This window comes from Rhinoraja longicauda, chromosome 8 (genome assembly GCF_053455715.1).
Source record: "Rhinoraja longicauda isolate Sanriku21f chromosome 8, sRhiLon1.1, whole genome shotgun sequence".
NCBI lineage: Eukaryota > Metazoa > Chordata > Chondrichthyes > Rajiformes > Arhynchobatidae > Rhinoraja > Rhinoraja longicauda.
This window is the reverse complement of record NC_135960.1, coordinates 14,925,671-14,937,819: the sequence shown is the minus strand read 5'-3', so window position 1 is coordinate 14,937,819 and position 12,149 is coordinate 14,925,671. Positions and strand designations below refer to the sequence as shown.

The following is a 12,149-nucleotide window of genomic DNA, read 5'->3' as shown; positions in this document are numbered from 1 at the left end:
TGGACAATTCAGGTGTGTGAGTTAAATTAAAACTTAATCAACTAACCCTTTAACTAATGAAATATTGTTTTATTTCAATGTACAACTCATCAGTAAAAATTGAAAATGCCTGTAAGGCGGTAACAGATGTATACTAAGATTACATTGGACGTTGCAAAGCTGCGTGCCTGAACTGCTCCCGAGAAACGTTGATAATAAATTGCTGCCGAGTTCATTATTGTTGTTGGATAATGCCACGGACTATTCAAATGGGGAAGAAATCAGGTTGAAGGTGATGTGAGCGACAGGCAATTTATTCAAGCTCTGACCTTCAGCAACTTAGATCACTGTGGATTGTCAGTGGCTCTGTAATTGAAAAGGGAACCTAAATGGGATTGAGATGTGGGTAATATCGCGCAAGGAATGCATGTTTATTATGAGATTTGTGAGGTTGCGCGAGGGAATGATCAAATCTTCACCAGTTTCCCTGCTAAACTGAATTATTTGTCCTGTGCTCAGAGAACTCATTTTCCTCGCGGCTGAATTCAGGGAGAAATGTACCACATTCCTGCCTGGTGCAGTGGGACCACACAGTTAACCCAGTCTGATGCCGGAATGCTGGCTGATTCAATATTTTTGTTTCATCAACATGGAGCAGTAGTTTGCATGGTTTGCTGTTTTAGGCCGTCGAGAAGCCAAGATACACAACTCTGTGAAGGCCGGGGAATTCTAGTTAACTGTCAATCCGTTTACAATGGGATAAAATTTGTTTTCTGTGGCATTTATTAAACACGTGAAGTAGCAACCTATAAACATTCAACTCCCACATCTAGAAATTGTGTCTACTGAAATTGGTTTATTTGTATTTTTATGTTTATAATATTGGTTTATATTAATTTATTTTATTCTTAAAAAATGAACTCGGCCTGCAAATGTTATTTGGCTTGTGATGCCTGTTTCTGCTTGATCATGAATCTCAGCCTATGCCATTCCCCCTGCTGGGTTCCTGTTCCCTAATAACAGCACGGTGGCGCAGCATGGTGACGCGGCACGTCAGCACAGCGGTAGTGTTGCTGCCTTACAGCACCAGGAACCCAGTTTCGATCCTGACCTTGGATACTGTCTGTACGGAGTTTGTACATTCTCCCCGATATCTGCGTGGGTTTTCTCAGAGATCTTTGGTTTCCTCCCACCCTCCAAAGACATAGGGGTTTGTAGGTTAATTGGCCTGGTATAAATGTAAATCGTCCCCAGTGAGTGTAGGATAAGTGTTAATGTGTGGTGATCGCTGTTCGGCGTGGACTCGTTGGGCTGAAGGGACAGTTTCCACGCTGTATCTCTAAACTATACTTGTGTAAAACACAAAGTGCTGGAGGATCAGGCAGCATCTGTGGAGGGAATGGCCAGATGATGTTTCAGGAATATTTTATGAAATATTAAATGTTTAAAAAAGGGCTCCCAGCCCAAAACATCACTTATCCATGTTCTCAAGAGATGCTCCCTAACCTACCAAGTTACTCCAACATTGTCTTTTTTTTAAAGCCGGCATCTGTTGTTCTTTGTGTCTATATTAAATCGCTCTCTTTGTAGATGCTTCCTGATCTACTGAGTATTTCCATCACCATATATATTTCTCACATAATCATTGACATACATCTAATTATAGATTTATTACATGTAGATATAGAAGATGTATTGCATTGAAACCATAACAATTTTACACAGGTATGACAAAGAATTCTTCATAGTTCACAGTAGTGAAGGGCTATATTTGCCTTCTACAATGAGAAGTTATAATATAACAGCAACGACACCATTTCCTCTTACCTTAATTGGTTGCGATATGCAATGTACACCCATGGCAGTTCATAAATCACAAATATGGATGTGACAATATTTCGAAATTCAATACAGATTGCAACATTTGTTTCCCTTACTGATATAAAGTATACGAATAATTTGTATTCACACGGCCAATAATTGTATCATCTGCAACATGATTAACCTTGCCTGTCTAAGTGAGGGTTTATATTGTTTTGGCTACGTTACAAGGGAACAGAAGACAGAGTTTTGAGTCGAGGAGTTTGGATTCGGAAATGTAACGAATCCGATTTTAATATTTTTTCCCTCTTGTTTAGTGCCTCAAATGTGACTGCAAGTAAAATTGTTATTTCATATACATGTAAATCCCCTTCCCATGTTTTAGATGTGGGCTTTGGCGACGATGTGGAAATATTGATTTATCTTCGCGAAGATAAGCGAGTGTTCAAAGCCACCTTGAAGAATTCAATGATACTTTATTGTCACATGTACCTAAGTACAGTGAAATGCTTTGCTTTGCATACAACCCGGTAAAATCATGTAGCAGATTCCAGGAATGAGTGGGTTTGCATATGATGAGCGTTTGACAGCACTGGGCCTTTACTCGCTGGAGTTTGAAGGTCGAGGATGGACCTCATTGAAAATAACAGAATAATGAAAGGCATAGATTGAGTGGATATGGAAAGGATGTTTCTACTGGTGGGAGAGTCTAGGACCAGAGGTCATAGCCTCAGGATTAAAGGGCGCTCTTTTAAAAAGTAGGTGAGGAGAAACTTCTTTAGTCAGAGGATAGTTAATCTGTGGAACTCATTGTCACAGAGGGCTGTGGAGGCCAAGTCAGTGGATATTTTTAAGGCAGAGATAGACAAGTTCTTGATTAGAACAGGTGCAAAGGTTATGGGGAGAAGGCATGAAAATGGGTTTAGGTGGCAGGGATCAGCCATGATTAAATGGCAGAGTAGACTCGATGGGCCGAATGGCCTAACTCAAACTTGTGAACCTCACCTAGGCAGTACACAATTGCCGCCATGTTTTGGTGCTGACAAAGTTACCGAAGATCACCGAACAGTCCTATCTATTGCTTGCCGCCTCATGTGGCAGCAGTCCTCTCACACCACCCCCCCGACCCAGGTCCCCCATTGTTCTCGGCTGCTCCCCACCACCAGAAATGCAGCATCCCCATTGACTCCTGAGAATCTCTGGCCCATGACTACTCAAAGTGGAGAAGGAAGACTTGGAAGGGTAATGAGAACCTGTATCATAGCTGGGAGGAATTGGAAGCCCAGTGTAAATGGCAAAAGGAGCACACGACCACACAAATTACCCACACTCTCACTCCATAAGACACCATGAAACGTCAGTGGATATTTTTAAGGCATAGATTCTTGATTAGTACGGGTGTCAGGGGTTATGGGGAGAAGGCAGGAGAATGGGGTTAGGAGGAAAAGATAGATCAGCCATGATTGAAAGGCAGAGTAGACTTGATGGGCCGAATGGGCTAATTCTACTGCTATCCCTTATGACCTCCCTTTGTCATCTTGTGAAAGAGGCTGCAGTTCCTACATTGGTCTTATCATCCATCTTAGAACTCCCAAAACCAGAATGGAAACAAATCATCCTCAATTCAGAGGGACTGCATAAGGGAAAATGTCCCCGTGTGTATTAGTGTGCATGTGTGTTGCATTAAGAAGGCACTTTCACTCCTTTCACTGGCAAAGAACCAGGGCTCATTTTTACACATTAATCCAGCCCACCTGTCTGAAAGCTGTATGAGGCAATGTTTATGTAAGGGAGATTTAAAAAAATATGTGTTACACGACCATGTTTTAAGTGTTTCAATGGGCTTTTCATTCAGAGTAATCTTTAAGTATGAATTGCATGCAGATTCCTACATTTTTCTGTATAAAGAGGATCGTATTTTTTTCTAAATAGCAAAATTCTTGCATGAGGTCGTTGGCTGAGTATGGGAAATCTAGATGAAGGCATTTAAAGTCAAACTCTGCCAAAATCTGGGACACGGGGCCTCATTAAAATATGTGAGTTATGCTTTCACCTCTCAGGGGTAGGTTTGCTATTTGTCCTCAGTCTATATCAATGGTGCAATGGAGTTAAAATGGGCTCCATTGTTGGATTATCAAAATCCATTTAGTTTAGTTTAGTTTAGAGATACAATGCCAAAACAGGCCCTCCTGTCCCACCCAGTTTGTGCCAACCAGCAATCCTCATACACTAGCACTGGGGACAATTTACAATTTTTTACCAAAGCCAACTAACCTACAAACCTGTATGTCTTTGGAGTGTGGGAGGAAACTGGAGCATCCAGAGAAATCCCACGTAGTCACAGGGAGAACGTACAAACTATGTACAGACAGCACTCATAGTCAGGTTTGAACTCGGGTCTCTGGCGCTGTAAGGCAGCAACTCAACCGCTGCGCCACTCTGGGGAGTGCAAGAGCTTTTGGGGTGTACTAAAATGATCCCATTATAAAACGAAGCTCCTCTCATCAAATATAATATTTCAAAAGATGAATGCAGCAGTCAAATTCTCTATGTACTAGTTTGTTTGTTGTCTATTAGGTGATGTCCTTCAGTGAGTGTGGCTTTTTTACATTTCTTCAAGGCATCTTTGAGTACATCATTAAATTCTTTCCTCTATACACCTGACAATCACTTTCCGACCCGAAACCCCATCAGTCTTGTCCCGTCCTCAGATGCCCAGTTCCTCCCGCATTTTCTGCTTTGCTTAAGATTCCAATGTCAGCAGTTGCTTGTGTCATCATTTTACTGGTCAATCTTCTCAAAGTATGCCAGTAGGGTTCATTTTCTCCACACGTGTTGCCTAATGCACTGCTTTCCTCCAGCATTTAGGGCTTCGCTCAAGATTCCATCATCTTCAGCTCCTGATGTCTCCAATCTCTTTCCATAACAAGAGTTCAGAATAGAGTGTCTGTTTTTAAGAGTCTGGTATCAGGCATGGGGATGACATAACCTGCCCAACACACACGCACGCACACGCGCACACGATATGGCCTAAATTCAGGCAGGTGGGACTAGTGTAAATGGGGGATTGGTCAGCGTGATCATGTAAGTTGGGCTGAAGAGCCTGTATCCGTGCTGTATAACTATGACACATACACACAACCAAACAAACAAATATATTCCATGGCCTTCATAGCGAGAGGATTTGAGTATAGGAGCAAGGAGGTTCTACTGCAGTTGTACAGTGCCCTGGTGAGACTGCACCTGTAGTATTGTGTGCAGTTTTGGTCTCCTAATTTGAAGAAGGACATTATTGTTATTGAGGGAGTGCAGCGTAGGTTCACCAGCTTAATTCCCACGATGGCGGGACTGACATATGATGAAAGAATGGATTGAGTGGGCTTATATTCACTGGAATTTAGATGGATGAGAGGGAATCTTATAGAAACATATAAAATTCTTAAGGGAATGGTCAGGCTAGATGCAGGAAACATTTTCTCGATGTTGGGGGAGTCCAGAACAGTTTAAGAATAAGGGATAGGCCATTTAGGACTGAGATGAAGAAAAACGTTTTCACAGGTTAATTGCTGCCATAAATTTCCCGTAGTGTGTGGGAGAGTGGTAGAATCAGAGGGTGGGTGGGAGAGGTGGAATTGATGTAACTGTGAGGTGAATAGTTTGCAGTCAAAATTAATGGAGAGTGGGATAGCTCTGTGAGCAGACAGAGACTTAATGGGCCAAAAGAGACTCTTCTCTGTGTCAGAATGATTTATGATTTATGGTTTGGTAAATCTGGAAGACTTCTTCTTCAAAGCTCTCAGAGCCTGTACATTAAAAGTTATGGGATATTTTGAATTAATATTCAAAATTACATTAAAAGTTATGGGATATTTTTAATTAATATTCAAAATAATCTTTAAATCTCATTTCTTTCCATCCTAAATGCATTATCAAATAATGGAGTCCACGATCTTCCTCTGCTGCCTTTCCCACATTGCCTTGCACGTATGCCCTGGATAGTTAACTGTAAGACTATAAGACAGTTTAAGAGTAAGGGGTAGGCCATTCGGGACTGAGATGAGGAAAAACGTTTTCACCCAGAGAGTTGTGAATCTGTGGAATACTCTGCCACAGAAGGCAGTGGAGGCCAATTCACTGGATAAATTCAAGAGAGAGTTAGATATAGCTCTTAGGGCTAACGGAATCAAAGGGTATGGGGAGAAAACAGGAATGGGGTACTGATTTTGGATGATCAGCCATGATCATATTGAATGGCTTGAAGGGCCGAATGGCCTACTCCTGCACCTATTTTCTATGATTCTATGTTTCTATTAACATACCACTGGAAAAAAAAATGTTTTGAATGTAACTTGCACCCAACACTAATGTTTATTTTAATCCTGGTATATTAAAGTAAGGATTAGGGATTTCAGTGATGATTGTACAATGTCATGACTTCTCAGATAATGAAACAATTCACAACCAAATGAAGCAAGACCTGCATAATATCCAGGACTGGGCTAATGGGTGTCAAGTCACATTCATGGTACACAAGTACCAAGAAACGATTGGACGGCACGGTGGCGCAGCGGTAGAGTTGCTGCCTTACAGCGAATACAGCGCCGGAGACTCAGGTTCGATCCTGACTACGGGCGCCGTCTGTACGGAGTTTGTACGTTCTCCCCGTGACCTGCGTGGGTTTTCTCCGAGATCTTCGGTTTCCTCCCACACTCCAAAGACGTACAGGTATGTAGGTTAATTGACTGGGTAATATGTAAAAATTGTCCCTAGTGTGTGTAAGATTTGAGAAGTTTTCCCTCGGGAAAACATTGCTCAACCACATTATTTAATTGATTCGATAAGCTGGGGTTATGCAAATCAACAGGAGGGACTGTAAGATTTGAGAAGTTTTCCCTCCTTCTGAAAGCAACAAAAAACCAAAGAGCTGCAGTTTGGACATTTTAAACGGGAGACTGGGGCTGGATAGCGGAGAAAGGCTGCGGTCAGTTTTCCAAGGGACCAGCCACAAAAGCAAAAACCTTACAGCCCAGTCTCTAGGTTTCTGCAAAGCCACGGCCAGAACAATGGATGGGTATTGGCCATGCAGAAACCTGCGAAACCAGGTCGAAGTCCAGACACTGGGGCACTGACATCAGCATACTCACAATGCCCCAAGCCGACCTACACAGTTAATCTCGTTAAGGGGGCACAATAGCCCATAGAACACTACCTGGTAGGTGATGGGAAACCAGTTAAACCCATCACCTCGCAACGAAATACCAATTAACACCGTCTGGCCATCCCCGGTACCCCCGGACATAAGCGCAGATCAGAGAGAAAACTCATACATATCTTTTAACCAAAGAGATCCCAAGATCTGGCGGGAGATAGGACGGGCCAGAATTAGTATAACTGGCCACGACTTTTGGGTTTTAAACTCATGCAAGAAAGAATTCAAACGGATGCAGGAGGAAGAAAAGACAGGAAAGAAGTCAAACGGATGCAGGAAGAAGAAAAGACAGGCAAGAAGAAGCGAAGTGCAAGAGAGAGGAACCGGCACGCAACTCGAGAAGAAATACTGCAAGAAAACCTGCAAGGAACGCAAGAAACGGAAGGAAGAAACTCAGGGGACAAGCATGACCCTCACGGAAAGCAGCGGAGAAGCAGCACAAACAGCCAGTAACCCCAGTAATAGCCCCATGGTGAGCATGTACCCTAATCCTGCATATCCTGGACATAGTTTAGTGTAGAGGGGAGGGTGGTTTGAATAAACGTGGGTGTGTAAAGGAATATGTGTTGGTCAATTTTGCGATGTGTCGTACGTTCCCCATCTTACAGTCATGTATATGTCTTGTAGAACTGTGCGTTTTAGAATTCAGAGTAAAAGGTATTCGTGTATATGTCTTGTAGAACTGTGCGTTTTATGATTCATAGTCAAAAGTATTCATGTAATTCGGTATGTGTCTTATAGATATGTCTTATAGAACTGTATAAGTATTCATGGACAATAGTCCCAAGCGCTCAATAATAGCCTTTTCCATTTAAACCCTGGTCTTCAAATCTGGTCTGGTTGAATTTTTCTGCACTATAAACGCTCCTGCATCTAAGTCCAGTGTCTAGAACCGTAGGGGGTGAGTGGGTCGAACCACTCATGGGGAACCAGTGTGCGCGGCCTGGTCAAGGGATCAGAGCAAGGCACGGGGACCTTAGGTCTGGCGAAAGCTCGGCGCAGAAACCCCTTACATGTGTGTATGATAGTGTTAATGTGCGGGGATCGCTGGGCGGCGCGGACTCGGTGGGCCGAAGGGCCTGTTTCCGTGCTGTATCTCTCAATCTCAATCTCAATCTCAATCAAAAATTATATCCATTATGAGAAAATCCAACTATCACAGTGAACGGCATCAAATCCCCCACTAGCAAACCTTGGGGTTTACCATTGACTGGAAACCTGAAAGAGAGTAAAAAAGGGTGGCACGGTGGCGCAGCGGTAGAGTTGCTGCCTTACAGCGCCAGAGATTGGGGTTTGATCCTGACTACGGGTGCTGTTTGTGCGGAGTTTGTGTTCTCCCATCACCTGTGGGGGTTTTCTCTGGGAGTTCCGGTTTCTTCCCACTTATCCAAAGACGTACAGGTTTGCAGGCTAATTGGCTTGGTAAAATTGGAAATTGTCCCTAGTGCGTGTAGGATAGCGATAGAGTGCAGGGATCACTGGTCGGCGTGGACTCGGTGGGACAAAGGGCCTGTATCCAAGCGGTATCTTTAAACTAAACTAAACGGTAGCTATATACACAATGTTGTCACAAGAACAGGTCCGTGCCAACAATTCTGTGGCTAATAACTCACATCTGAACCCTAGAATGCTTCTCCAAGTTTCAAGTCAGGAGTGCGATGGAATACTCTCCACTTGGCTGAGTGAGTGCAGCTTTAACAACACTCAAGGTGCTTGACATCATACAGAACACAGCTGCCTTTATGATAGGCACCTATTCCACAACCGTTTAATCATTCCACCACCAATGTGCAGCAGCTACAGTTTGTACTGTCTACTGAGTGCATTGCAGCAACCCACCAAGATGCTTTGTAAAGCATCATCCAAACCCACAATCTCCACCGGCTACAAGGAGAAGGGCAGTAAGAGCATGGGAAGATGACCTTCTGGTAGTTGCCCTCCAATCCGGCCACCATCTTAACTTGGAATCATATTGCCATACCTTGACTGCTGCTGGGTCAAAATTCAGAGACTTTTCCCCCCATAGCACAATGGTGTGCCCACACTGCATGGACTGCAGGGTTTCAAGAAGGCAGCTCACCTCAACCTTCCCAAAGGCAATTAAATGTTGGCACAGACGTGGCCCACCTTCCCTGAGTGAATATATACACACACAAACAAAATGAACATTCATGGTTCAACTTTAATTGACGAATGGAATGATTTTGTTGTTGTGATTTGTCTTAGTTTAAATCGCATGTTATATTTTACACCAGCCCCCTGCAGAGAGAAAAAAAACCCCAACAGGCACAAAGTCCCTGAAAAACTAGCTGAGCAATCCGATTGATCAGATTTTGTGGTAAATTCTGTTTTGTGACAAGCAAATATAAAATAAAAAGACAGATTTGATTGTTTGGTTTTCTCAGGATCGGCGGCAGTTACAGCCCAAATCAAACTGCTATTGATTTCTTCTCATGTATTCAATCATATGCCTGGCGGTTATTTTAAGCCCTGATTTCATCCATTTTACCCACTTGCACAGCTTGCATTCTGAGACGTCGTGTGCTTTTGATGTTTGATGCCGATGTTGTGACGTGAAGCAACTGAGCCAAAAGAATCATCTATTCCTTCAGTTTTTCTGGTTTTTGGAATGATTTTCTGGAAGAGCTTTTCCTTGATGTGACTGTCACATGCGTGAAGCAAGGAGAAGTGGTTACACTATGTGGCGAAGCAATACCACAACCTAGCGATGCGTTTGATAGAAAAGCTTACACAGTCTAGATTCAACTTCGAGCAGTCCAGCTGCACCAAAGGGGCTGCTTGCTGAGAAGGGCAGAAGGCTCAGGGCCATTAAAATAGAAAAACTCTTTATTACAAAGTGTAAGGAAGAAACTACTCCCAGAGGCCTGTAAAAAATCCCAATGAAAATCACCTTGCAGACAGAGTAATTTAGTTCAGAGATACAGTGCAGAAGCAGGCCCTTCGGCCCACCGTGTCTGCACCGACCAACCATCCCTGCAAATTAACACTACCCTACACACATACTGGGAACAATTTTCACATTTATACCAAGTCAATTAACATACAAGCCTGTACGTCTTTGGAGTGTGGGAGGAAACCAAAGATCTCGGAGAAAACGCACACGGGTCATGGGGAGAACGTACAAATGCCGTACAGACAAACACACATAGACCTGCGCTCGGTCCGCGTTGGCCAAACTGATCTCCCGGTGGCCGAGCACTTCATCTCCCCCTCCCATTCCCAGTCTGACCTTTCTGTCATGGGCCTCCTCCAGTGCCATAGTGAGGCCCACCGGAAATTGGAGGAACAGCACCTCATATTTCGCCTGGGCAGCTTGCAGCCCAGTGGTATGAACATCGACTTCTCAAACTTTAGATAGTTCCTCTGTCCCTCTCTTCCCTCCCCCTTCCCAGATCTCCCTCTATCTTCCTGTCTCCACCTATATCCTTCCTTTGTCCCGCCCCCCTGACATCAGTCTGAAGAAGGGTCTCGACCCGAAACGTCACCCATTCCTTCTCTCCTGAGATGCTGCCTGACCTGCTGAGTTACTCCAGCATTTTGTGAATAAATACCTTCGATTTGTACCAGCATCTGCAGTTATTTTCTTATAACACCCATAGTCAGGATCGAACCCGGGTCTCTGACGCTGTAAGGCAGCAACTCTACCACCAGGAAGACATAAATAAAACATGAAAATGTTGGTAATATTCAGCACCCGAGGGCAGAATCGAAGCAGTGATGCAGCAGTTCTACCAACTTGGCCATCCGGATGTCGAAACTTAAACCTTACCGGCAATCTGACGATCCCACTTTTGCATCCAGTCTCTGCACATGAGGGGCAATTTACACAGCAGGTGCACACTCACTCTCTCATACACATACAGACACAATGAAAAGCACAGACAAACATGTGGATTAATGCAAAGGAGCTCTTGCACTGATACTGGCCTGTATACACTCTGACCTTATCAGGTCCAAGCAGATGCTTGGCTTGCAGGAGAGATAACCTTGGAACACCAGCATAAGAAATCCACATGATACCAAGTATGTCATTCCACTGAAAAGCAATGTTTATAAAGGAACCTGCCTTTATTCAGTCATTCCATGGAATCATAAACAATTCACACTGTCAAAAGGATCATATATACTTTCTTGGCATATCTGCATCTAAGTGACCACAATGCCCCTTTCCTTGGGTTATTACTCTCAACACCTCTCTTGCTCTGCTTTATTAAACCTAGATTCTGATCATACTTTATGCACTGCCTCAATCCGACATGGAACATACTGTGCAAAGTCCAGATTCTTGCAATCATTAAGAAAATGATTTATTGACACTATTGTGGCCTACATCTGGGCTTTGTGGATTATTTCCATGCATCAATAGATGAACTAGCACAGGAAGATAAATATACACACCACTCAAGGATTACCATTCTAAGTGCATGAATCAAACATTCTGTCTTCAGCTGCTATTCTCTCCCCCACATTAGCCCCAGCATCTCATATTCATAGAAACCGCACAAGAGAGACAGCCACCACCTAGAAGTATCAGGGCAGAGTTTGCTTCTTCTGGTGACTCTACAGCTTTGCTTGCTACCAATTTCTTCACTTCTCATGAGATATTCTCCCAATAGGATTGGGTGGAGAAAGCCAGCAGTCTGGCCCAGTGCAGCCAAAATGACGTCTGCATCATAACCTGATTGCATGGATAGGGCTAAAACAATGAAGAAACCAATGGGCTTGGTTCAAATAAGTCATTTTCAGCCATGATTGAATGGCGGAGTAGACTTGATCAGTCGAATAGCCTAATTCTACTCCTATAATTTATAAACCTATGAAACGTTTAGTCAGAGGGTGGTGAATCTGTGGAATTATTTGACACAGAAGGCTGTAGAGGTCAAGTCAGTGGATATTTTTAAGGCCGAGATAGATAGATTCTTGATTTGGACAGGTGTCTGAGGTTATGGGGAGAAGGTAGGAGAATGGGGTTAGGAGGGAGAGATAGATCAGCCATGTTTGAATGGCATAGTAGACTTGATGGGCTGAATGGCCTAATTCTACTCTTATTACTTATGACCTTATAACCATGCTGACTGACCTGAATTTCAAAAGCAGCCAGAAATAACCAAAAGCAGGC

At 43.4% G+C, this 12,149-nt stretch overlaps 1 long non-coding RNA gene across 1 annotated transcript in view; it reads left to right on the top strand.

Moving 5' to 3' along the window:
* The window catches only part of LOC144596202 (uncharacterized), a 94,444-nt gene that overhangs the window by 258 nt on the left and 82,037 nt on the right, over positions 1 to 12,149 (top strand). The window lies entirely within an intron of this gene.